This window comes from Ursus arctos, unplaced genomic scaffold, assembly GCF_023065955.2.
Source record: "Ursus arctos isolate Adak ecotype North America unplaced genomic scaffold, UrsArc2.0 scaffold_15, whole genome shotgun sequence".
Lineage (NCBI taxonomy): Eukaryota > Metazoa > Chordata > Mammalia > Carnivora > Ursidae > Ursus > Ursus arctos.
The window spans coordinates 33011230-33034869 of NW_026622819.1; the positions used below are offsets into that span (position 1 = coordinate 33011230).

Here is a 23640-nt window from a genome sequence, read left to right on the forward strand (position 1 = left end):
TTCATATATTCTGTCTTAATTCTTTTTCTTTTAACAAATATTTATTCGGTGCCTCCCATATCCCAGGACTAAATGCTGGGGAATATTGAAGATATGAGATAAATAAGTAGCAGACATCAGTCTAGAAAGACTAATTACAATTAGAATATGAACTGATAGAACATAAGATGTGAACTATCAAGATGGAGTATGAGAGAAGTTATGAGAATATCAAGATATGAGTTCAGTGGGACTGGTGAGGAGGAAGCCACTAACTGTTTAGGTAAGTGGCAGAAAACACCAAGATGGTATTTCAGTAAGGTCTTAAAGGCTGAAAAAGGTAAGGGGCAAATGTGTTCCAGGCCGAGCAAGCTGGGTATATAAAACCATCCAGGCATGAAAAGATACTTTAGGAAAGGAAAGGTAAAACTTTAGGAATAAATTCCATAACTGATTCAGATGTGAGATCTTCCCTTCAGGGCTGGCTATGTAGCTCTGGGTCTTTGAACTTGGGGGCAGGGGACGAGGGATGCCTTGGAGCCCCGGTCAACAGTGACCCTCTAGTGTCCTAGAGGCAGGAGTTCATTCACTGCTAATCAGTGTTGGTTTTGGCTCCCCTGGGGAGGTGTAAACCTGAAGAAGGAAAGGAGAAAGGCAAGGGCATGGACGTGCATATTTACAGAAGTTTGGGAGGAATTGAGAAGCGCAGAGAAGGACTTGAAATTAGAACAGGGATTATTTCGCATGCTTTAAAATAAAGCAAATTCTGCCGGAGACTGCTAACATTATCACACCCTAAAAATAAAAACAAAGGGATAGGGAGCCTTTTTCACTCTTAACGTGATCATTTTAACCTCGGTAACCTTCCAAAGGGAAGCCACAATTGGGTTGTTTTTATTGCCTGTGGGCTGGAGCAAACGCTGGCGTGTAAGCATTCTAATGCTTCCAAGTCAAAGAGCCTTCTTAGGGACGTCTACCCACGCCTGAGGTGCGCTTCACTGGGAACCTTAGAATGTTGTGTGAAAGCAGCAGGGCATCTCACCAAACCCCACGATGTTTCAGAAATTTTCCAGCCAGAGGTGTTCTGGTTAGGGGCACTTGTAACAAACCTGCCCTTGTTTCAGGAGAGAACACTTGAAAGAGTTTGGGTATTTTGTTTTTAAAATTTTTTGCCTTTATTTTTCCTTTATCAAAGAACAGTCATTAGTGGTGGTGGTGTTCTTCCACCAGAGAAGGATATGAAGAAATATCTATTTCTGTATCTTCTGGGATCCATACTACCTTTTAAAATATCTGTACAACTCAAATCAATTCAGGCAGCATTTATGAACTGCTTCTGGGTACTTGGTGTCCAGAATCATGAAATTAATAAGATTGAGGACTGGCCCCATAGAAACCTGCATTCCAGAGGGGAGGACAAATATGTACACAAGTGCCACAAACACTGGACAGAATTTGAAGATGTTCAAGGAAAACACAGAGTTCATGGGGGAAATACCAGAGGAAGAGCTGAATTCCGCTTGGAGTATCATGAAGAGAAGAGAAGGGAGTTTAAGCTAAATTTGAATAAGTAGAATTTTAACCATTAGATGATTGAAATAAGAAAAAGAATGGGATGTAAAATAAGAATTTAAAATAATTGTGCTTAACAACAAAATAAATCTGTTTTGTTTATTCATTCATCTATTCCATAAACAAGCACTGACTCCCTACGATGTGCCAGGCATCATTTAGAGGAAGAGGTGAACAGAACATCCTTTGTCCCTGCCCCCAGTACCCTCACTGTCGACACAGATCGACAGAGAGGGGCACACAAGAGACAGATGTCCACAGAGAGGTGCATGAAATACTCGGAGAGTACCTTGGACTTAAGGGAGGCAAGGAAGACTTCACAGTGGGCTAGAGTTTGGGAGGTTCAACAGGGAATGGGTTGAAGAAAATAGTCCTTGTAGAAGAAATGCCATGTACAAAGGCATACAGGCACGAAGCACCCTGGGACGCTTGTGGGACCGCAAGTATGGCGCCATGTTTCAGATATAGGGCTCCGTAGAGGAGGGGGAAAGTGCTCCTTGACCTTCTTAGAGTCCTTGGCTGGGTCTGAAAATTAAACTGACAAAGATTAACAGGAGAAAACCATAAACGTGTATTCAGTATAAGTTTTATGTGACATGGGAGACTTTATAAGGAAATGAAGACCTGAGGAAGCAGTGGGACCTGAGTATTTTATGTTAGGTTTGATGAGGAGTGGATAGTCATGGAGGAATACGATAAACTAAGGAGGACAGTCATCCCCCCTTATCTGCAAGTTTGCTTTCCATGGCTTCATTTACCTGAGGTCACGTGAGGCCCAGAAGCAGAGGATTCTTCTTCTGACTTAGCGTCAGAAGGTCCATAGCAGCCCAAAACTCCATCACCACATCTCCTCAGGTGGGCATTTTATCATCTCACCGCATCACAAGAAGGATGAGTACAATCCAATAAGATATTTTGATAGATCACATTCACATAACTTTTATTACAGTATATTGTTATAATTGTTCTTATGAGTTATTGCTATTAATTTCTTACTGTGCCTAATTTAGAAATTAAACTTTACCATAGTTATGCATGTATAGAGAAAAACATAGTATATACAGGGTTCAGTATTATCTGTGGTTTCAGACATCCACTGGGGGTCTTGGGACATATCCCCCAAGGATAGTGGGGACTACTGTATGAGGTAAGTGTAGTAAACTGGGGGAAGCTTATTAGCAAGGCCTGTTTGTTAGGGTTCTAATTGGTGCCCCTTGTCTTCCGAGATGAGGCTGCTCCTTTCCTCCAGGTATAGGGACGGCACCTCACACCTGAAGGTTTTATAACATGTTTCGGGGAAGAAGGGCAAGGGGAGAAGGAAGTCAGACTGACTCTCCTGCTTAAAATATTCGACATATCAAGGCGCCGTGGGGTAGCATGCCCTGAACCCTATCAGGGCATATGGAGGAGGGCAAGTGGGAGAGGGGAGATTAGAAAAGAGGCTAAATAAAATCAAGAGCCAGATGTTGAAGAGCTTTCTAGACCATGCAATGGAGATTGAATTCTATCCGATGTTTATTTTAATGAAGTTAGTTGAAGTGGAGCAGGAATAACTACATTTCCGGAAGATCCTGCAGGCGGCTTCCTGGAGAACAAAGTGGAGCTAGGAAGACAGGAAGTAGGGGGCAATTTCGGCCTGCCAGGTCCTCGTGGGATTAAGACCATTAGAAGCATTGCCCCTCATCAGCCCAAGACGCAACTTAGAATTTAAGCAAAGATAACCATAAGATGTCTCAAACACAGATTCTGATTTTTCTCAGATGCCTTGAAAAAATATACCAAATATCAAAATATTTTAAGACTTTTATTGCCTCCTCCCTGGGGTGTCTTAAAGCATGTGCCTCTCTACCTATTGTGGGATCCAGCCCTGCTCAGTAGACAGCAGTCAGGGTGATGGGTAAAGGAGTGGGGTGGTATCGAAGTAAGAGGATTTACAGCGAGAGAAAACTCGGGATGGCGCTTAGGTTTCCGGCCTGGCTGACAGGGTATCGGCCATGCCCTGCCTTTGGATTGCTACGACGCGTCATTCCCCACGTCTGGCAGAGGCCTCGTCCGAGGCAGGCACACCTCCAACATCTGCTCCCCTTGCAGAGTCCCTCCATTTTTTTTGCTCTTAGTCCAGGCTCCAATGAGTACTTTATAATGCTCTCCTCTGAGGGCCCCAAGCAAAGCCCTCACAGACTTTCAATCCTCAGGACCAGCTTCAGCCTCTGACATAAGCAGCGTCTCAGCACAGCTCTGTCATGAGGCTCCTGACACAAGCGTGGCTCAGGAGAGGAGGGCTCAGCAGGGGCTCCCAGGGCTCTCACCCATCTCTTGCAGTCCCCTCGCTAGTGCTCCTCCGTGCAAAGGTAGCCTGGTCCCCTTCCTCACGGTGGGACTGATGCAGCCTGCTGGAGACATGTCTTCATCCCAGCATCAGGCATAATTAACCCACTCCCAGCCCCAGATCTGCCTGGAAATAAAGCCCCAGGCAACAGCCAGATGTATCTCTGGGATTGTTCCTGAATATTCCGAAGTGTCAAGTACTGAGAAGAGAATTTTCCTAATGGTCCTGGGCCTAGTGTTCATTACACTGTTTTCTTCAGGATTCCCCAAACCCCAACCTCAAAAGAAACAAAACGATATTTACAGATACATTCTCGGTAGAGGTTTAGCTCCTTCTCCACGGGCTTCCGGGCCCAGTGCAGGAGTCGGGGCTCTCCTAGTGCCATTTCTTTTCTTTCCTTTTTTTTTTTTTATAAAGTTTTTTTTTTTTTTTTAAGATTTTATTTATTTATTCGACAGAGATAGAGACAGGCAGCGAGAGAGGGAACGCAAGCCGGGGGAGTGGGAGAGGAAGAAGCAGGCTCATAGTGGAGGAGCCTGATGTGGGGCTCGATCCCATAGCGCCGGGATCACGCCCTGAGCCGAAGGCAGACGCCCAATGCTGAGCCACCCAGGTGCCCCGTAGTGCCATTTATTTTCATGACCAAGAATTGAGCGTCTACTTCTGCTTGGGAATATATTCTATAGTTAGTCGGTAACTATGTCGCCTTCTCAGCTGCTTGATTTAATACGGTGCCAGATTTCATTTCTTTCTAAGTCATCTTATTTCTGGATTCAAAACTTTTAAAAATCTCATCTTTGAAGTGCCGGGCTAGACCATCTCAGTCACGGGGGGCCAGTGAATCGTATTGGGGATGAGTCATTTTTACATACGTGGTCATCAAAAACCGACCACAATCCCCAGATACTGGTGGAGATAAATGTGTATTTCTGTCCCTTAAGCCACGAAAATCTCTGTTGTAATCACAGTTAACAAGGCATCAACAGCAAAGGCACATGCAGAAGTATATAGAGTAAAATATGGTAGAGCTCTTTGAATCCCCCCCTCCACCCCAATTTCATTTCCCTCCTCCCTGTCCACAGTTGGGAACTCATGCATCCAGAACTTGGCCTGCACTTTGCAGGTATCTTTCCTTATACATGAACAGATCCCTGCATAAGCGAATAGTGACTGTTTTCACGAAGCTCTCAGAAATGTGCGCATTTCGTGGACCCTGTGGCTGTTCCCTATGATCCGTTATCCTTACAATTATAAGTAATTCATAAAATTCAAACAATTGGTACAGGGCAGGGAGAGGGGACTGTGGGCTGAGAATCACAGTGGAAACCTCGATGCGTCATTCTGAATCTTTTCACGTTCAATCCTCGACCTTCTTGCAGTTCTACGCATTGAAATAATATCTAGTCTCTGGAGCTCAAGCTTTGTTTCCGAGCTGCCCTGTGAGATGAGAGATCCTCATTATCTACTTTGACTTGCCTCCTTGGGGAAATGGTTCCAGCCAGAAATACCGGGTCAATCAGTGAGCCCTAGGGAACAGTATGTAGTGCTCAGAACTGGCTCCGAGAGCCTCCAGGCTCCCTGGTGGGCAACACTTGAACTGCCTCCTCGCCCCGTGTAATCACTTCTTCCATCGGCCCCAGGATGGTGCCGGCTCTGGGGCAGAAACTGTCTCTGATTACATTTGCCTTTCCCTTCCGCAGTCGCGAAGGTCCTATGAGTGGACGCCCGTGCCAAGAAGTTCTGGGAGCAGGAAAGGCACAGCCAGACACGAGAAGGCCCTGCCTCTCCCCTTAGAGAGCAGTTTCTTTTGCTTTCCCACGCCAGGTAGGCCCGCGTGATCTTTGACTCCACCACTCGCGTTCTTCAGTGGATTTGCGTCACTACTTACTGGGCTCCCTGCAGATGAAAGGCCAGTTTGGGTTTGATGACTTTTCTCTTCACGTGAAGTCCAGAACGACTGCATGATTTGTGAATTTCCTGCCCCCCCCCCAGGGGTTCTTCTGTTTCCCATCAAGATGAATACTTTGTTTTAAAAAAGCAACTTAATCTTTGATCGCGGAAGACTTATAGGTATAAACTTAAAAAGACACTTAAATGCCTTTCGTTACCATTTTCTTTCCTGAGAGCATTTAAAAATGTGGAGAGGCTGTATTTTATACAGACTAAGTCACTCTTTTCTGAAGACCTTAGGAATGGTTTTCTGTGAGGTGAGTTGAGGGGGTGTCCTGTATGGAAACCGGGCAGGGAGTTTGTCCCTGTGTCTGCTCCCGGCTGGCCCGAAGCCAGCCTCCTGCGAATTTTGAGTTGTTCTTCATGACAGCAGATGAAAAGCTGGAGCAGCTGAGATCAGATGTGGTGGCCAAGGAGATGAAAGCCCTGCTGTGTGCCTCTGGAATGCGAGATTGGAGTTTACCTGTGAACGATGTCTGAGATCAATGCGTTTGATTCTTTTTGGTAATGCAGTAAAGAAAAGTATCCGAGATTGGGTAGAAAGATAATGAATGAAAGCTTTTTGGGGAAGGTGAGCAAGGACAAAGTATTTTGGGAAACCGTGGGCAAGTCACATAACCTCTCTGGGCCTTTGTCCCCTCATCCCTAAAACGTGGAGGTGGGAGGAGAGGAGCACTGAGGTGTCTTCCATTTCTGACCTTCCAGGATTGCGTAGTTCTTTGTTCTAGCCATTTTGGACAGTCTGGGCAAAGACCAGTAGGCACGAAAGGGGAGAAAGCTGTTAAGAATGTAAGCAGGAATAGAAGTTGCAGGCAAAGATGTGAATGGGTGAAAAGGGAACATGAGTGGTCTGGAAGCGGAAGATTTTTTTTAATCCAAAAACATGGTCAAGGTAGTTACAGAAAAAAGATTTGGAGGCAGCTGGCTGGGCAGTTTGCATTAAGTGAATATTTTCTGGTGTAACATTTTAATTCTTATCATTTAAAAAAATGTATTACAATTCAATGGCTTTTTGTGTATTCACAGAGTTGTGCATACATCACCACTACCAATCGTAGAATATTTTCATTACCCTAAAAAGGACCCCTGCTCTGCTTAGCCGCATTCCCAACCCCTCCCCCAAACCCCAGTCGGCCACTAATCTACTTTCTGTTTTTATAGATTTGCCTATTCTGAACAATTTATGTAAATCGGATCATACAGTATATGGTCCTTTGTGACTGGTTTCTTTCGCTTAGCCTATGTTTTCAAGGTTTGTTCGTGTGGTGGTACATATCAGTACCTCATTTCTTTTTCTTGATGAATAGTATTCCGTTGTCTGTATATACCACATTTTATTTCTCCCCTCATCAGTTGATGGATATTTAGATTGTTTCCACTTTTTAGCTATTATGAATTATGTTGCTATGAACACTTGTATAAAAGTTCTTACATAGACATATATTTTCATTTCTCATAGGTATAGATCTAGGAGTGAAAGTGCTGAATTATGTGACAGCTATATTCAGCATTTATTTATTTATTTATGGTGCAAAAAGGTGATTTTATTAAAGCATGGGGACAGGACCTGTAGGCAGAAAGAGCTGCTGCTATTCAGCTGTTCTAAAAACTGGCAGATTGTTTTCCAAAGTGCTGAACCATTTTACTTTCCCATCAGCAGTGTACCAAGGTTCCAGTTGCTCCATATCCTTGCTAACACTTGTTATTATGTCTTTTTGATTCTAGCCAGCCTAGTGGTGTGAAGTGGTGTCTTGTGGTTTTATGCTCCCTGACGACTAATGATGTTGAGCATCTTTTTGTGTGTTGATTGGCCATTTGTATATCTTCTTTGGATAAATGTCTATTCACATCCTTTGTGCATTTTTAATTGGATTATTTCTCTTTTTATTATTGAGCTTTATTTATAGATTCTAGATACAAGTCCCTTACCAGATATATGATTTGCAAAAATTTTTTCCCACTCTGTAGGTTGTCTTTTCACTTTCTTGACGGTGTCCTTTGAAGCATAGAAGTTTTTAATTAATGATGGCCAGTTTATCTATTTTTGTTGTTGCTGTTGCTTGTACTTTTGGTATCACAGCTAACAAATCATTGCCTAACCCAAAGTTGTGAAGATTTATACCTATGTTTTCTTCTAAGAGCTTTATAGTTTTAGCTCTTAAAATGGTTTTTGATGCAATTGCGTCAACTTTTGTTTATGGTGTGAGGTAGGGGGTCTAACTTCATTCTTCTGCAAGTAGATAGCCTTTTAATTATTGTTAACTATATATTTCTAGTTATTTTCTGTGTGGTTGCCCTAGGGCTTAAAGTATATTTTTGAACTTATCAGAACCCAGTTTAAATTACACTAACATAATTCCAGTGAGATCAAGAAATTTTATTCCTTTATAACTCCATCCCCAGCTCTCCTTTGGTTTGCTGTTGTTAAAATTATTACATCTATATGTGTTAAAAATACAACATATTTTTATAATTATTACTTTGTATATTTTATGTCCTTTAAAGAAACTGAGAGAAGGAAGGATAGCAAGTATAGATAGACTTGGGGGTTATTAGGAACCCCTTAGGTGCAGAAATGATCTCTGCTTTGCTCATCATCATATTCCCTGCACCTAGAACAGTGTTTGTCACATAGTAGGTGCTCACCTAGTATGTAGATCAATGAATAATGATCTCCATACAGATAATAAATAGACTCCCAGAGAGACAGAACATCCCAGAAAGATAGGAAGATGAATAAATGAAGAGACCAGAAGAATAAGATTGCATGATTATGGAGGTGTTGTGGGAGAAGTAATAATCACAGTAAAAAGTAAGTCTTTCTCATTCAATGTCATGTATCTGATGCCTAGCAGAGTGTCAACAATTGGGAGAGGCTCAGTAAAGACTGAATGAATAAATGAAGCATCCTGTGGCTAGTGCAGATCTTGGGAGATGAAGCAAGAGAGCTTCAGTCTTAGAAGTTCCTGTGTTCCCCAAATGGACACATTCTCTGCCTCTTCTCAGTGACCGTGGCCCCCACCTTGTGCCCCACATCCCCACTGGACTATCAGTTCCCTTTGTGTGCTCTCATCAGGGTGTCTAATCACTGAAGGAAGAGAAGTACAAGCCTGTTGGTTAGGACTTAGCAGAGGGGAGACAGGATAAATTTATCACTAACCAAATTGGTAGGGTGGAGGGTGGGCCATGAGAAGAGGAAGAAGAAAACTATTGGTAATAGATGAGACAACTGAGAGAAAGCCTGTGATATTCTAGACTTATTTAACTCATTCATTCCCCCACAACACCTATAGAAATCCTGTTTTGTACTAGGCTAAAGATGCATATAACGAAGTGTTCAAATTTCCTTATGCCAAATATTAAATCCTAGACATAAAGAAATTTACTTCATTGTTGTAAGAACATTCTGGAAATAACTATATAGTCCTTTATAGTGGCTCAGATATCTGAGATTGGAGCCTCCCTGCCTGGGCTTGAATCCCAACTGGGTAGAGTCGCCTGATGACCTCCCTAAGCTGACTAAACCTCCCTTTCCTGTAAACCGAGGTATTAGTACTTACCTCCCAGACTTCTGGATGAAATGGTTAGTACATATAAAGCACCTAGGACAGTGCCTACCACATAACATATAATATATAATAGCTAACTACTATTATTGATATAGACCACAATACCTAGTAAATTTCAATACAATTTTAGAATTCCCATTATCCGTAGTACCTAACTACCTAGAAATCTTCTTAGCAGCAGCCATTTATGTACATACGAATTCACTTATTTAAAAGCTTGAGCTGTTAAGAAAGAACAACCCTCTTCTCATGTATGTTTAGTTCATTTTGTTAAATGATTACTACGAAAAAGAGCTGTTTTCTACCTTTGAAAACCAACTCCATTCCAGAGGGTACCAGAACAGAGGGGAGCCAGAGGGCTGGAAAGAAGTTCCTTTTTTTTTTTTTTTTTTTCCAAATTAGGTTAATATGAATGAATTCCTATCTGAGATTTCAAAGCTGTGGCAGATCAACGGGCTCAGGAATCAAAGGCACCAAAGGTGCTGCTGCTACTAAAATGTAGGGGCCATTCAGAACACTAATTAAAGACTGGGCCTAGTTGGTTTTATCATGTAAATGAGCAGCGTCCTGCAAGATTCTTTTCGAGGCTTAAAAAAATCTTTAGAAAGATACAGTAGAAAGGTCGAATGATTCTTTCCATCACTGTATGCAAGAACCTCCCCCGTCTCCTCCTCCAAGTGTTCCATAACCCACTATTGCTTGGACTCCCAAAGTACAATTCAGGAGTACAATTAAGATTTGTCTTACTGTAGAACTGCAGGTTCCCTTCAGACAATTGTTTTCTAGTAGAAACATAGACCTTACTTCAAACATTGAACATGAGTACCTGATGTTCTTTTCTCAGCAGCAGAATGCCTCCATTAAGTCATGCGTGTGCAGTGAGTGTTCAGAACTTTGGGTCCTGAATAACGCATCATGTGCAGCAGAAGTTGATGGCACGTTATAGGCGTCTAATAAGTGTTTGTTAAATGAATGAACGATGGTGGTGAAGGTGAACTGAAAATAAATTGATCATAAATAGGAGTCTCAGTGAGATAATCTTACCCTGAATGATCCCAGACAAGTCATTTAACTGGATCACTCCATGCCTCAGTTTCCATGTCTTTAAAAGAGTATTGATTAATATATTGTGGTTTAAAATGAAATTGTGGATTAAAATATTGGCTTAAAAGTTTCTATCCAACTTAGATAGAAACTATGTTAATTCAAAATAATAACATTGACGGTTCCCATTGTCCAGCTCACCTGGTTACAGTAAGGAGCAGGGAAGCAATTTAAACACCAGCTCGTAAAGTTGCTCAGCCCAGTCTTACATCATCAGGAGAGTGAGCGCTCACTCTTCTTCGGCTGAGATTCCTTCCAGGGAGTGATGATAACATGTAAAACAACACAATGGATATGCAACTATGTGATTCTTCTTCTTTTTTTTTTTTAAAGATTTTTATTTATTTATTTGACAGAGAGACAGCCAGCGAGAGAGGGAACACAAGAAGGGGGAGTGGGAGAGGAAGAAGCAGGCTCCCAGCGGAACAGGGAGCCCAATGCGGGGCTTGATCGCAGAACGCTGGGATCACGCCCTGAGCCGAAGGCAGACGCTTAACGACTGAGCCACCCAGGTGCCTCAACTATGTGATTATTCTTATCCTCAGAGACTATCCAGAGGAAGAGGAAGAAAAAACAAACAAACAAAGTAAGAGGAAGAAATAACACATATAACTAGAATGATCACATTATGTGTCATGCAAACAAAGACACTTTCAAGAGTGAAAAGGCAGCTAATATTGATGACGTTGGGAAATGCTTGGACGGTCTTAGGCAAACCAGAATGTCTGGTTAGCCTGGGTCTATTGGTGCCCAGAAACACACTCAAGCGTATAGGATCAGTTTAACCCTTTTTACCTATTTTTTCCCCTTCCTGACCCCATCTTTTGTGATAAAACTCCTCCCAGCTCCTCTAGGTAAAACATTGGTAGCTCCACTTTCATTTGCTAGTTACAGCATCTACAGTTCTCTTTATAAAATCATTAGGATCAGTGAAACAATGAGGAATGAGATATGCCTTCTGCTCCATTTGGTGAAATTCCACCCATATTTTTAGCTGATTTACTTCTGTGAATGTTCTATAGTTATCCACTCCTTATCTTGTCTGATTCACTGTAAGTCCTCTTAACCTGTAGACAATCTCTTGAGTTTGCTGACTCGACACATTTTATTTCTACTAACAAACCTTGATACTTTTCTTTCCTCCAGCACAATAGGTTTTCCCTCTAGCTAGCACTGTCCTCTCAACAGTCCCTCGGGGTTGACCTCTCTCGGCTGGCAGTACCTGTTAGAGTAGCTGTGTGTTGTGATGGGAAAGAGGCAGGTTTTTTATACATTTATTCAACAAATATTTAATTAAGCATTTATTTTGTGCCAGAAACTGTTTAGAGCCCTAGATTTGTAGTGTAGTCTGTGATTTGTCTATTGGTTTTCATAATGGTATCTTTTGATACCCAGAAATTTTTAGTTCTGAGGGAGTCAAACTTTCCAGTTTTTTTTCTCTTTTTATGGTTTGTGCTTTTTGTATCTGGTCCAAAAAATTTGCCCTACTTCAGGGTTCCGGATATATTCTCTTATGTATACTTCCAGAAACTTTATGGTCCTAGGTTTTATGTTTAGGTCAATGATCCATCTCAAATTCATTTTTGGGTATGGTGTAGGATAAAAGTCAAGGTCCAACTTTTATTTGCACAGATATCTAGTTGACCCAGCACCATTTGTTAAAAAAAAGTGTTCCCTCTCTCCATTGAATTGGCTTGGTGCCTTGGCGGAAAAGCAATTTACCGTGTATTTGTAGGTCAATTTTTAGATTCTTTATTTTGATATATTGGTTATCCTTACACACCGTCTTGATTAATATAGTTCTTGTGAATATAGTCTAAATAAATCAAACACAGTCACTACCCTTAATGGATCTACAATCTGATTAGATAAACAGTCTGATATAGAAGTCATAATTGTACAAAAAGGTGGAGAAAATCAGAGTGCTAGCCACAGATGTTGGAAGTACAAAAGAGAACTCCAGCTGGTTTAGGGTGGGGTGGGTAGGGAAGCTTCCTAAAAGAGGTGACACTTAAAGTTGACCTTAAAGAACCAGTAGGAGTTTGCAGAAGGTGGGGGCAGGACTGCTGCCCTCCAGGAAGAGTGAGGGGGCCAGTGTGGCTGGACTTCAGTGAGGGAAAGAGAGACGGGGGGAGCTGATGCCAGAGGGAAGACCACCTTGGGCAGAGCCTTGAAGGCCATTTTAAGGGTTTTGGCTTTTTTTCTGAGAAAGAAGAGAAGCATCAAAAGGCTTTGAGTAGAGTAGTAACATCTTTGAGGTTCTTCCTAGATGTTCAGTTTGAGATAGGCCATGTTGGGGGCTGGCATGGGACAGGTAAAGACAGAAGCTCTGAGGCCAGCTATGAAGACCGTTGCTATAATCCAATTAAACCTGATTGTGGCTTGGACTCAGTAGTAATAATGGGATGATTGTGATTTGGGTAAAATGGGATAAAGTGATTGTGTTATAGACATATTTTGAAGGTAGAGTCAATAGGATTTGCTGACAGATTGAACACGAGATATAAGGTAAAAAGAAGAATCAAGGGTTTTGGCTTCAGCCGGAAGAATGTGTTGCCGTTTACCAAGGTGTGAAAGAAGCACAGTTGGAGAAGAAAATCAGAAGCTTGTTTTTTCTACTTTATTTATTTATTTTTTTTATTTTTAAAGATTTTATTTATTTATTCGACAGGATAGAGACAGCCAGCGAGAGAGGGAACACAAGCAGGAGGAGTGGGAGAGGAAGAAGCAGGCTCCTAGCGGAGGAGCCTGATGTGGGGCTCGATCCCATAACGCTGGGATCACGCCCTGAGCCGAAGGCAGACGCTTAACCGCTGTGCCACCCAGGCGCCCCTGTTTTTTCTACTTTAGAGTAAATATGAGCGATTACTACCCAAAGTACAAGCAATTTCCCCTACAGAGGAAGTAACTGGAGGACACAGTAGAGATAGTCATATTGTGAGTTGTCAAGCCCAATGTGAGCAGCACTGTTCTAGGTAATGGAGAAGTGGTAGGAGGAAGACATGATGCCCCGCACATGGACTCTGCTCCCAAGGAGAGTTTGTGAGAAGCTTGACTTACATGGCGTGGAAAAATCCTGAAGTCAAGGACCAGATAAGGAGATGCAGGTCTCAAGTAGTAGCATAGTAGCAGCGCAGTAAGAAGTAGTCAAAGAATGCTTCTAGAAGGAAATGAGAAGGGAGCCCATCTTTACAGGATGGGGAAAACTTAAAGGAAAAAGGGCAAGATTGAGGGAATAAGCAAGAGCCACTCAGGACACAGATATTCTTGGCCTGGCTGGAAGAGTTGTTGGAAGGATTTTTTTTTAATTGGTTAAAAAATTGGTTCTTAACACATAGTAGACATTTGATAAAGGCCAACTAATAACATTTACCATATTGGGGGAAAAGACGGAGGTACTACTGTGTGTAAAACTCTCCTGAGTCCACCCCACCCCCACGTCAACACCTACTCCTTTGATGCCCTTTGCCCTTTCTCCTTTCCTGGGTTGTCTTGTAATACTTTTATCGGAAAAGCTTCAAGTTGGGCTTTCTAAACTGTTTGTGAGAGGAAGAGAGTTGAGCTATAATAATTTCAGCATGTCCATGTTGGCAAATGGATTTTTAATAATCTCATTCATGTGAATGTTACAAAGGTCCAGAAGGGGGCAATGTGACACTTGGACTTCAAGAGGGTTGTTTCACAAATGCTTTGGAATTCATCCTATATTGTTAAAGTCAAGAATCTTAGGTCAGGGAATGATTCTGGGGTCCATCACTCTCGCTTGCCAGTAAAGAAACTGAATCCCAGAGAAGAGAAGGGACTCGCTTAAGGTCACACAGGCATTTAGTGGGAAGTTCTAGACCCTAACCTCATTCTAACGCTGTCTTTTCCCTTATAGCTTGTATACAGCTATCAAGCAAAACAAATTTTATCAAGTTAAATACAAACAAAACTTCAACCAATGAAATTAGCACTATCATTTGAAAAGTATGGATGGTATTGTTCTGTTGAAACTAATTTTTTCCTCATAAGTAAATTAAGAAATTATGGTGCTTTTAAAAAACAATGACATAGTTATTCATATCACACCTTGGTTTCTTTCATACGACCAAGCTTTGATAAATATTTGTGAATTTTCTTTGTATGAAGGTATAATTTGAAATATTTTGAAATATCAGAAAACCATCTGAAGTCTCTGCTATTTTTATTCTCTCCTTGACCCAAGTGCTTTCTCTCTATGGATATATACATTTCTCATTTTTAAAGTAATTATACATGTTACAAGACATTCAAACAATATGAAAACATAGGGAGTAAGAAATGAAACAAGTTCATTTTGTAAACATTGTAAATATTGTATAACATCGGGTTGTAAAAATATTAGGTTGCTTTAACAGAGGTCAAAACAGTGGAGGCTTAAAGAAGGTAGAATCTTAATGCTCTCACAACAAATATACAAGTAAACTAACCCAGGCTGATAACGGTGGCTGTGCACTGAGGGGGGGCCCAGGTTCCTCCTCTCTTGTGGCTCCGCCATTCTCAATGCATGGCTTCCATCTTGGTCTAAGATGGTTATTTCCATCTACACCCCCATATTCCAGCCACCAAGAAGAAGGGAAAAAAGAAGAGGAGGATGACATACTTCTTCCCTCTTAAAGGCACAAACTGGAATTGCATTTGTCATGTTTGCTCATAGCTCATGACCAGAACTCAGACAAATGGTTAAACTGAACCAGAAGAGAGACTGGGAAATACATCAGCAGGATAAGATGGTGCCCAGATAAAACATTTCTGTTGTAGAATAATGGCTTTCAAATCTGGTTATGCAACACAATCACCTGGGAAACTTAAAAACAGACAAAAAAAGTATGCCATCTCCCAAGATCACTGAAATCAGAATCTTTGGAGGCAGGGCCTAGGTTTTTGCATTTTAAGAAAGTTCGGTGGTGATTTTGATGTGGGTCGGGGCTAAGACTCAGTGCTATAAGAAGGAAGGAAGGAAGGAAGGAAGGAAGGAAGGAAGGAAGGAAGGAAGGAAAAGAAGAAAGAAGAAATAAAAAAAGAAAGAAAGAGAAAGAAAGAAAGAAAGAAAGAAAGAAAGAAAGAAAGAAAGAAAGAAAGAAAACGAAAGAAAGAAAGAGAGGGAGGGAGGGAGGAAGGGAGGGAGAGAGAAAGAAGGAACAGATAGAGGGGGTACAAATAACAGCCTCTACCATAGCCCTCTTCACTACTCCCAACTCTGCCCCACCCACTCCCGGCCTCCACCCCTGCCGGGTTGTCATCCTCTAGTTCAATCTGTATTCTTCCAGACCTTTTTCAGTGAATACACAAATGGACACATAGATACATATTTGCGTGTCCAAACACCCAATAGTGACTCTCGAATTTCTATATGTATGGGTCTTGGGATAGTAATCTTATCAGAAAAGGTGTCAGCCTCTGTGGTTTTTTTTCTTTTTTCTTTTTTATGGAAGCTTACATTAATTTAAGAAAACATGAATATCAGAGAATGGGGAAATCTGATGGGAGAATTTGGGGTGCTGGGAGAGCCGAAGCCTACCTGAACCACCTGTTGGCTCAGTCTCTGCAAGCATCATGTATGGAATCATTTATCTTTTGCCAGTGGTTTGGAATGCCATGTCTATTACATGGGAAATTTCCATAATCCATAAGGTTTTTTTTTTTTTTATTTCTCTGTTCTGTTAGTTCAGTTTGCTATTGTATGCTGACACGGCCTCGCTTTTTCATATTTGATAACTCCTGTCCTGTTCCCTGTCATCGCTACCCTTACTTACCTTCACTACTGGGTAAATATTTAAGAATTCTCACTCTGAGGGATCACTGAAGTATGGGAGTCTCATAAAAAAGGTTTCAAATGCACCTGAACTTTTTATATGGTAAAGTAAGAGCTTTTGTTCTGGGACACTTTTCTCCCTTTCCCGGACTCTCGCCCTCCAGCCTCTTGTTAGCTTTCTTGAGTTCTGCTCAGATAGAAAAGGACAACGTTTTCCACTCTTCTCCTGAGGCCATCACTCAAATGTTATTCCCTGCTTCCTAGTGAACATACTATATCAGAGTTGAAGAAAGTTCTAAGGCAGCAAAAGAGCAGTTTCTGCTTTGACTTGCAAATATTTTTAGACCCCTAAAAATAAACGATGAGCTGCAAATAGGCATGAACGTTCCCACACTGTGTTTCCTAAATTCATTATTTCTGAGGAGACGAAGAATACATTTTGTTTTTCTGCTCAGGGCCACCTGCTTGTGAGTCAATCCATGATTCCATTCTGTACCTTAATGCAATTCCTTGTTCATCCTGTAGCTTAATGTTATTTCTTACTTGTTTAGAGGCCGGCATAATCCCTCAGAAGAGATGGGAAGATTTGTGTTTTGGAAATGAATCACGAATGAGATTGAAATCTTTACGGGGAAGGCCTTGGGTTTCTGCTATGTCCTGACTGGAGCATGACAACATTCTCTTCCTTATGTGTTTAGAATTCCTGGCTCCACATGTTACAAGGCTTATTATCTCCATCCTCATGGAGCTCATAGTCAAGAAATCAAAGGCAACTTCCTTCTTCTTTTTTTTTAAACTTAAATATGTGTTTCCATTTTTAAAATAATTTGTTTTTTTCATCATGATAAGTGCACTCTCGAATCCTCCTCCTCTATTTTCCCCATCACCCACCCACCTGCCCTCCGGTAACCATCAGTTTGTCCTCTGTAGTTAAGAGTCTGTTTCTTGGTTTGTCTCTCTCTTTTTTTACCCTTTGCTTATTTGTTTTGTTTCTTAAATTCCACCTATGGGTGAAATCATATGATATTTGCCTTTCTCTGACTTACTTCTCTTAGCATGATACTCTCTAGCTCCTTCCATGTCGTTGCAAATGGCAAGATTTCCTTCTTTTCTATGGCTGAGTAATATTCATATACTTGTTCTATAATATGGCTGAATAATGGATTATTCAGTGAATTATATGATTATATAATAATTATATATAGATTCCACATCTTCTTTATCCATTCATCTATCAATGGACACTTGGGCTGCTTCCCAATTTGGCTGTTGTAAATAACGCTGCAATAAACATGGACTGCATGTATCCCTTTGAATTAGTGTTTCTTTGTATTTTTGGATAAATACCCACTAGTGTAATTCCTGGATTATAGCGTAGTTCTCTTTTTAGTTTTTGTGAGGACCCTTCATGCTGTTTTCCACAGTGGCGGCCCCAGTTTGCATTCCCACCAACAGTGCACAAAGGTTCCTTTTCTCCACATTCTCCACTGACTGTCTCTTGTGTTTCTGATTTTAGCCATTCTGACAGGTGTGAGGTGATACCTCATTGTGGTTTTGATTTGCATTCCCCTGAGGAGAGATGTTGAGTATCTTTTCATGTGTCTGTTGGCAAAAGCGACTTTCTTAACTTTAGTCAGGCTTAGTTTGTTTTTTGTTTTTGTTTTGATCTATGAAAGGGGGATGACAGTACCCCACATCACAGGACTGTCATGTCATGTCATTCATCCATTTATCACTGTCGTAAAGTACCTAACATTTTAAAATTACAAATGTATTTTTGATCTAGTAAATTTTAACAATCTTTTTTAAAATAGCATTATAGAAAATTTTAAACAGATACCAAAATGGAGCATAGAATGTAATAAACTTCTGGGGCACCTGGGTGGCTCAGTTGGTTAAGCGTCTGCCTTCAGCTCAGGTCATGATCCCAGGGTCCTGGGATCAAGCCCCACCTCGGGCTCCCTGCTCAGCTGGGAGTCTGCTTTTCCATCTCCCTGCCACTCCCCCTGCTTGTGTTCTCTCACTCTGTCTCTCTATGTCACATAAATAAATAAAATCTTAAAAAAAAAAGAATGTTATCAACTTCCACGTGCTCATCACCCACCTTTAAAAATGATTAATTCATGGCCAATCTGGTTTCATTTAAATTTCCACTATTCCCTCCACTCTTGGTTATTTTGAAGCACATCCCAAACATATCATTTCATCTAACAATCATTTTTTCTGGAACTTTGGTTTTTTTTTTTAATTGACTTATAGTTGACACACAGTGTTACATTAGTTTCAGCTGTACAACAGAGTGATTCATCAAGTCTATACCTTATGCTCACCACAAGTGTAGCTACCATCTGTCACCGTACGTTTTTACAATACTATTGACTGTATTCCCTATGCTGTACCTTTTATCCTTGTGACTTATTCATTCTATGTCTGGAAGCCTGTATCTCCCACTCCCTTTCACCCATTTTGCGCATTCCCCCACTTCTCTCACCTCTTGGCAACCATCAATTTGTTCTCCATATTTGTGGGTCTGTTTCTGCTTTTTGTTTATTTGTTTTGTTTTTTGGATTCCACATTTAAGTGAAGTCGTAAGGCATTTGTCTTTCTCTGTCAGATTTATTTCACTTCTCATTACACGCTCTAGGTCCATCCATGTCGTTGCACATGGCAAGATCTCATTCTTTTTTATGGCTTAGTAATTGTATATATACACCACATCTTTATCCATTCATTTATCGATGGACACGTGGGTTGCTTCCATATCTTGGCTACTGTAAATAACAGTGCAGTAAACATCGGGGATGCATATATCTTTTTGAATTAGTGTTTTTGTTTCCTCTGGGTAAATACTAGTAGTGGAATTACTGGATCATATGGTGTTTCTGTTTTTAGAGGAACCTCCATACTGTTTTCCACAGTGGCTACACCAATTTATACTCCTACCAACAGTGCATGAGGTTTCCTTTTTCTTCACCTCCTCGCCAATATTTTTGTTCTTCTGATTTCAGCCATTGTGACAGGTGTAAGGTGATATCTCATTGTGGTTTTCATTGGCATTTCCCTGATGATTTATGATGCTGGGCATCTTTTCATGTGTCTGTTTGCCCTCTCTATGTCTTCTTTGGAAAAATGTCTATTCAAGTCCACTGCCTATTTTTAATCAGATTATTTGGGGGTTTTTTTCGTGTTGGATTGTATAAATTCTTTATATTTTTTGTATATTAACCCCTTATCATTTATATCATTTGTGAATATCTTCTGCCGTTCAGTAGGTTGACCTTTTGTTTTGTTGATGTTTTCTTTCATGTGTCATGATGTGTCAACAGTTTATTTTTGCTTTCATTTCCCTTGCCTCAGGAGACATATTTAGAAAAATGTTGCTAAGGGGCGCCTGGGTGGCACAGCGGTTGGGTGTCTGCCTTCGGCTCAGGGCGTGATCCCGGCGTTATAGGATCGAGCCCCACATCAGGCTCCTCTGCTATGAGCCTGCTTCTTCCTCTCCCACTCCCCCTGCTTGTGTTCCCTCTCTCGCTGGCCGTCTCTATCTCTGTCGAATAAATAAATAAAATCTTTAAAAAAAAATGTTGCTAAGGCCAATGTCCAAGAAATTACCTCCTATGTTTTCTTCGAGGAGTTTTATGGTTTCAGGTCTCGCATTTAGGTCTTTAATCCATTTTGAGTTTATTTTTGTACATGGTGTAGAAAGGGGTCCAGTTTTTTATCTAACAATCATTTTTAAAGATTAACGTTTGATCCCATTCAAAACTTTAAACCTTTTTAAACATTTTAAACTGTATCTATAATTTAATGTATTTCATTTCCTTTTAAATAAGTATTTTATTTGATTAACAAAATACTTCTAAAATAATGAGAATTTTTATAAATATAATGACTTAAACATATAAACAGGATAAACCTTACATTTTCTTAAATACATTCCTATGCTATTTATGAACAATAAAATTTCAACTCAAAACCACAAATCTAAACCAATTTTCAATTCTTCATTTAAAATTAGAATCACCAAGCTTTTTTAACTTTATTCTGCTAAATTTTATTCACGTTACCAGTACATAACATACCAATTCCACACATCATCAGAACAAAAGTATTAATACTATGGGATTTGAGTCTCTTAAACATTTCTGGGTTTGACGATAAATCTTCCCAAGGTTCAAAGATACTTGATCGCTGAGTAACTACCATGTCATTCTAGATGTCCCAGAAGTAGGCGTCTCCCAGCCAGCCTGCCACATACGTGGATTAAACTCAACTAAATCCATCTTCTGTTTCATTCTATATTGAATAGTTTTACTAATTTTCTTCTTGGGACCCAAATTCCTACAGATATTTAATGGACAGGTGAGTATTTTATAGCTTTATCTAACTCTGAGGGCAGAGTTGTAAGAAAAATGCCAATGACATGGGGCACCTGGGTGGCTCAGTCAGTTAAGCGGCTGCTTTCGGCTCAGGTCATGACCCCAGGGTCCTGGGATGGAGCTCAGCAGGAGCCTGCTTCTCCCTCTCCCTGCCTCTCCCCCTGCTTGTACTCTCTTTCTCTGTCTGTCAAATAAATAAATAAAATCTTAAAAAAAAAAAATGCCAGTGACAAAAAGATATTCTGTGAGAATGAATTAGATGGTTAAATAAGCTTCAAGAACACTGAATTAAACAAGCAAATGAACAAAACACAGACTCTTTGTGTGTGTGTGTGTGTGTGTGTGTGTGTGTGTGTGTGTGTGTTTTAAATACCACAAGACTTCAAGGTACTAATGCAGATAGCTGAGTGGTATCACCTGTGCCACTCCCAGGTGACCTTGACTGCGGAACTTTGGATGACCCTCCCTTTTTCTTCTGGTGATGTTCCTAGAGAACCTAGAGCAGACTCTGCAAATTGGCAACCTGAATGCCAAATCTGGCCTGATGGTTCAGTTTTCCTTGGCCACAGGGTATTTTTTAAATATTTAATCCACCACTTAAAAATTAGAGAGCTCACCAAAAATTTCTTGATTTCCAGCTGCTCTTAAACAAAAATCCAGGCGAAAATAAGCCTGCATTCTAACATGGCTACTCTGGCTGGAACTGACTGTGGGCTTCTTCATCATGCTTGGGATGGGCACTAAGCCCCAGAGAACACCTGCATGGCCCTCTGGGTATTTGAGTCTGTGACCTTGATGGTTGAGGTTGACCTTGATAGCTGAGAGAACCTCAAGTGTGATAGAACTCTGTGTGGGAAGAGCTGATGTAATAAGTTCATCAGACTGGGCGGACTGGGCATGGATGGTGTATGTAAGTGGAACGGGAGAGACGTGGGCTGAGTGGCGGGTAAAGTAGCCTGTGATCAAGCAGGGCGAGAGGTAGTGTTAGGAACAGCACTGCTGGGGCGCCTGGGTGGCACAGCGGTTAAACGTCTGCCTTCGGCTCAGGGCGTGATCCCGGTGTTCTGGGATCGAGCCCCACGTCAGGCTCCTCCGCTATGAGCCTGCTTCTTCCTCTCCCACTCCCCCTGCTTGTGTTCCCTCTCTCGCTGGCTGTCTCTATCTCTGTCGAATAAATAAATAAAATCTTTAAAAAAAAAAAAAAAAAAAAGGAACAGCACTGCTCCTCATCACTAGGGCACACCCAGTTCACATTGATTTTCCATTTGCTACAAAATTTCCCAGTGGCCCCCCCATGAAGATCTTGACATGTGTGTTGAGAAATAAAGAGCTAAGGCCAACAGCTAAGGCAGTGCAAATGATTTTTAAGTAGTAAAATACATTTTTAAATGAAGCCTATTTCCTGGGGCGCCTGGGGGGCACAGCGGTTAAGCGTCTGCCTTTGGCTCAGGGCGTGATTCCGGCGTTATGGGATCGAGCCCTACATCAGGATCTTCTGCTATGAGCCTGCTTCTTTCTCTCCCACTCCCCCTGCTTGTGTTCCCTCTCTCGCTGGCTGTCTCTATCTCTGTCGAGTAAATAAATAAAATCTTTTAAAAAAAATGTATTGCATTGTGCATTTAAAAAAAAATAAATAAATGAAGCCTATTTCCTAAATACCCTCCCTGAGGGTGCACCGTGCCTGGGAAAGGATTAAATGGATTTGATCCGTCATCGCATCCTGCTGCCGCACAGAGAAAAATCCAGCTTTTCCTCTAAGCAAACTAGTGCCTGCCTTTGCCAGGCAGTGAAAAGGTTGTCTGAAAGCCTTGCTCAGAAGTTTTGTAATTTAAACTCAGACAAAGAGAACAAAGCCCAGATGGTTTTCTTTGATATACTCTTCCCAGTGGGTTGCAAGTCAAGAGAATGAATTACTAAGTAAGTTCTGTTTTCTTTAATCTTGTTTAATGCAATGCTATTCAGCAACAGTAAGCTAATAATGAAGGACCGGTCTGCCTCCTCCAGAGGCTTTGATCTATAATGATGTGACTCCATGTTTTTGGCTGGTTGGGTTTCTAAGCTCTCATTTATGTCCATAAAAATTGGTCAAAATCAAAAGGGCAAAAGGTAAAACCCTCGACAAATGCATCTGAGAAAAGGGTGATCTCATTTGCTGTTAGCTGTGGTCATCAGATCCATCATTTGCGTTTTTCATCATGATTTAACTTGATGTTTTGGAACACTCCTAGAAAGTAATCTAAATATAAGCTCTTTATAGCATCCCCAGAACCTGTAATCAGGATTTCTATTTCCAAACATCTAAGAAAAGTCTTCAGGGAAAAAAAAATTACGTAAAATAAAAACAGTATTCATTACACACATACCCAAATGGGATTGATATTTCCATTAGATTTTTTTCTTCTTTTTTATTCTATTGGAATATTTGAGAATCCAGAGTCTTCCCTTATTCATTACTATTTTTTAAATTTCTGAAATTTGTTGGCAATTCAAGTACAATAGGAACCATATATCTTACTTTCCTGGGGACACAATAGTGCAACTCTAGAAATTTAAAATAATTAGATGTTGGACTTCGTGAGTTGATTACCTAATTTTCTTCTTTTTCTTCTCTATTGTTCATGTCTTCTAGATTTTTTTTTTGTTTTTGCAAATCTTCAATCGAATTATTTAATTTCACTTTCGAAAAGAGCTCTTTTTGGTTCTCTGAGGGTTTGTGTTTGTTTCTTTTAGCCTTTTGTCCTGGTTTTTATAGATGCAGTATCTTTTCTTTGGTCTTCCGCTTCCTGCATTGCTCTCTGTTTCCTTCAAGTTCCTTTTGGTGGTGGTGGTTGTTGTTTTGGTTGAGAATGGTTTCTTTCTTTCATTTTGGAGCCTTTCCTCAGGTGTCTGGTGCTTCTCAACTGGACATTCATGCAAACCAGAAGGCGCTGAGATCTGATTGGAAGCCCCCTGCCTGCAAGTGCACGGGTCACCGAGGATTGC

At 40.9% G+C, this 23640-nt stretch overlaps 1 protein-coding gene across 3 annotated transcripts in view; it reads left to right on the plus strand.

The window, feature by feature from the left end:
- NIM1K (NIM1 serine/threonine protein kinase) overlaps nucleotides 1-23640 on the plus strand; it is a 61570-nt gene that overhangs the window by 15584 nt on the left and 22346 nt on the right. The window contains exon 1 of one of the 3 annotated variants that reach the window (XM_057312226.1): nucleotides 5606-5704. The exons of 1 other annotated variant lie outside the window; for it this stretch is intronic. The gene's annotated coding sequence lies outside the window, so the exon portion shown is untranslated. Of the gene's footprint in view, nucleotides 1-5605; nucleotides 5705-10859; nucleotides 11090-23640 lie in introns of those variants that run through there. One more of the 3 variants, XM_057312227.1, reaches the window with a different exon arrangement.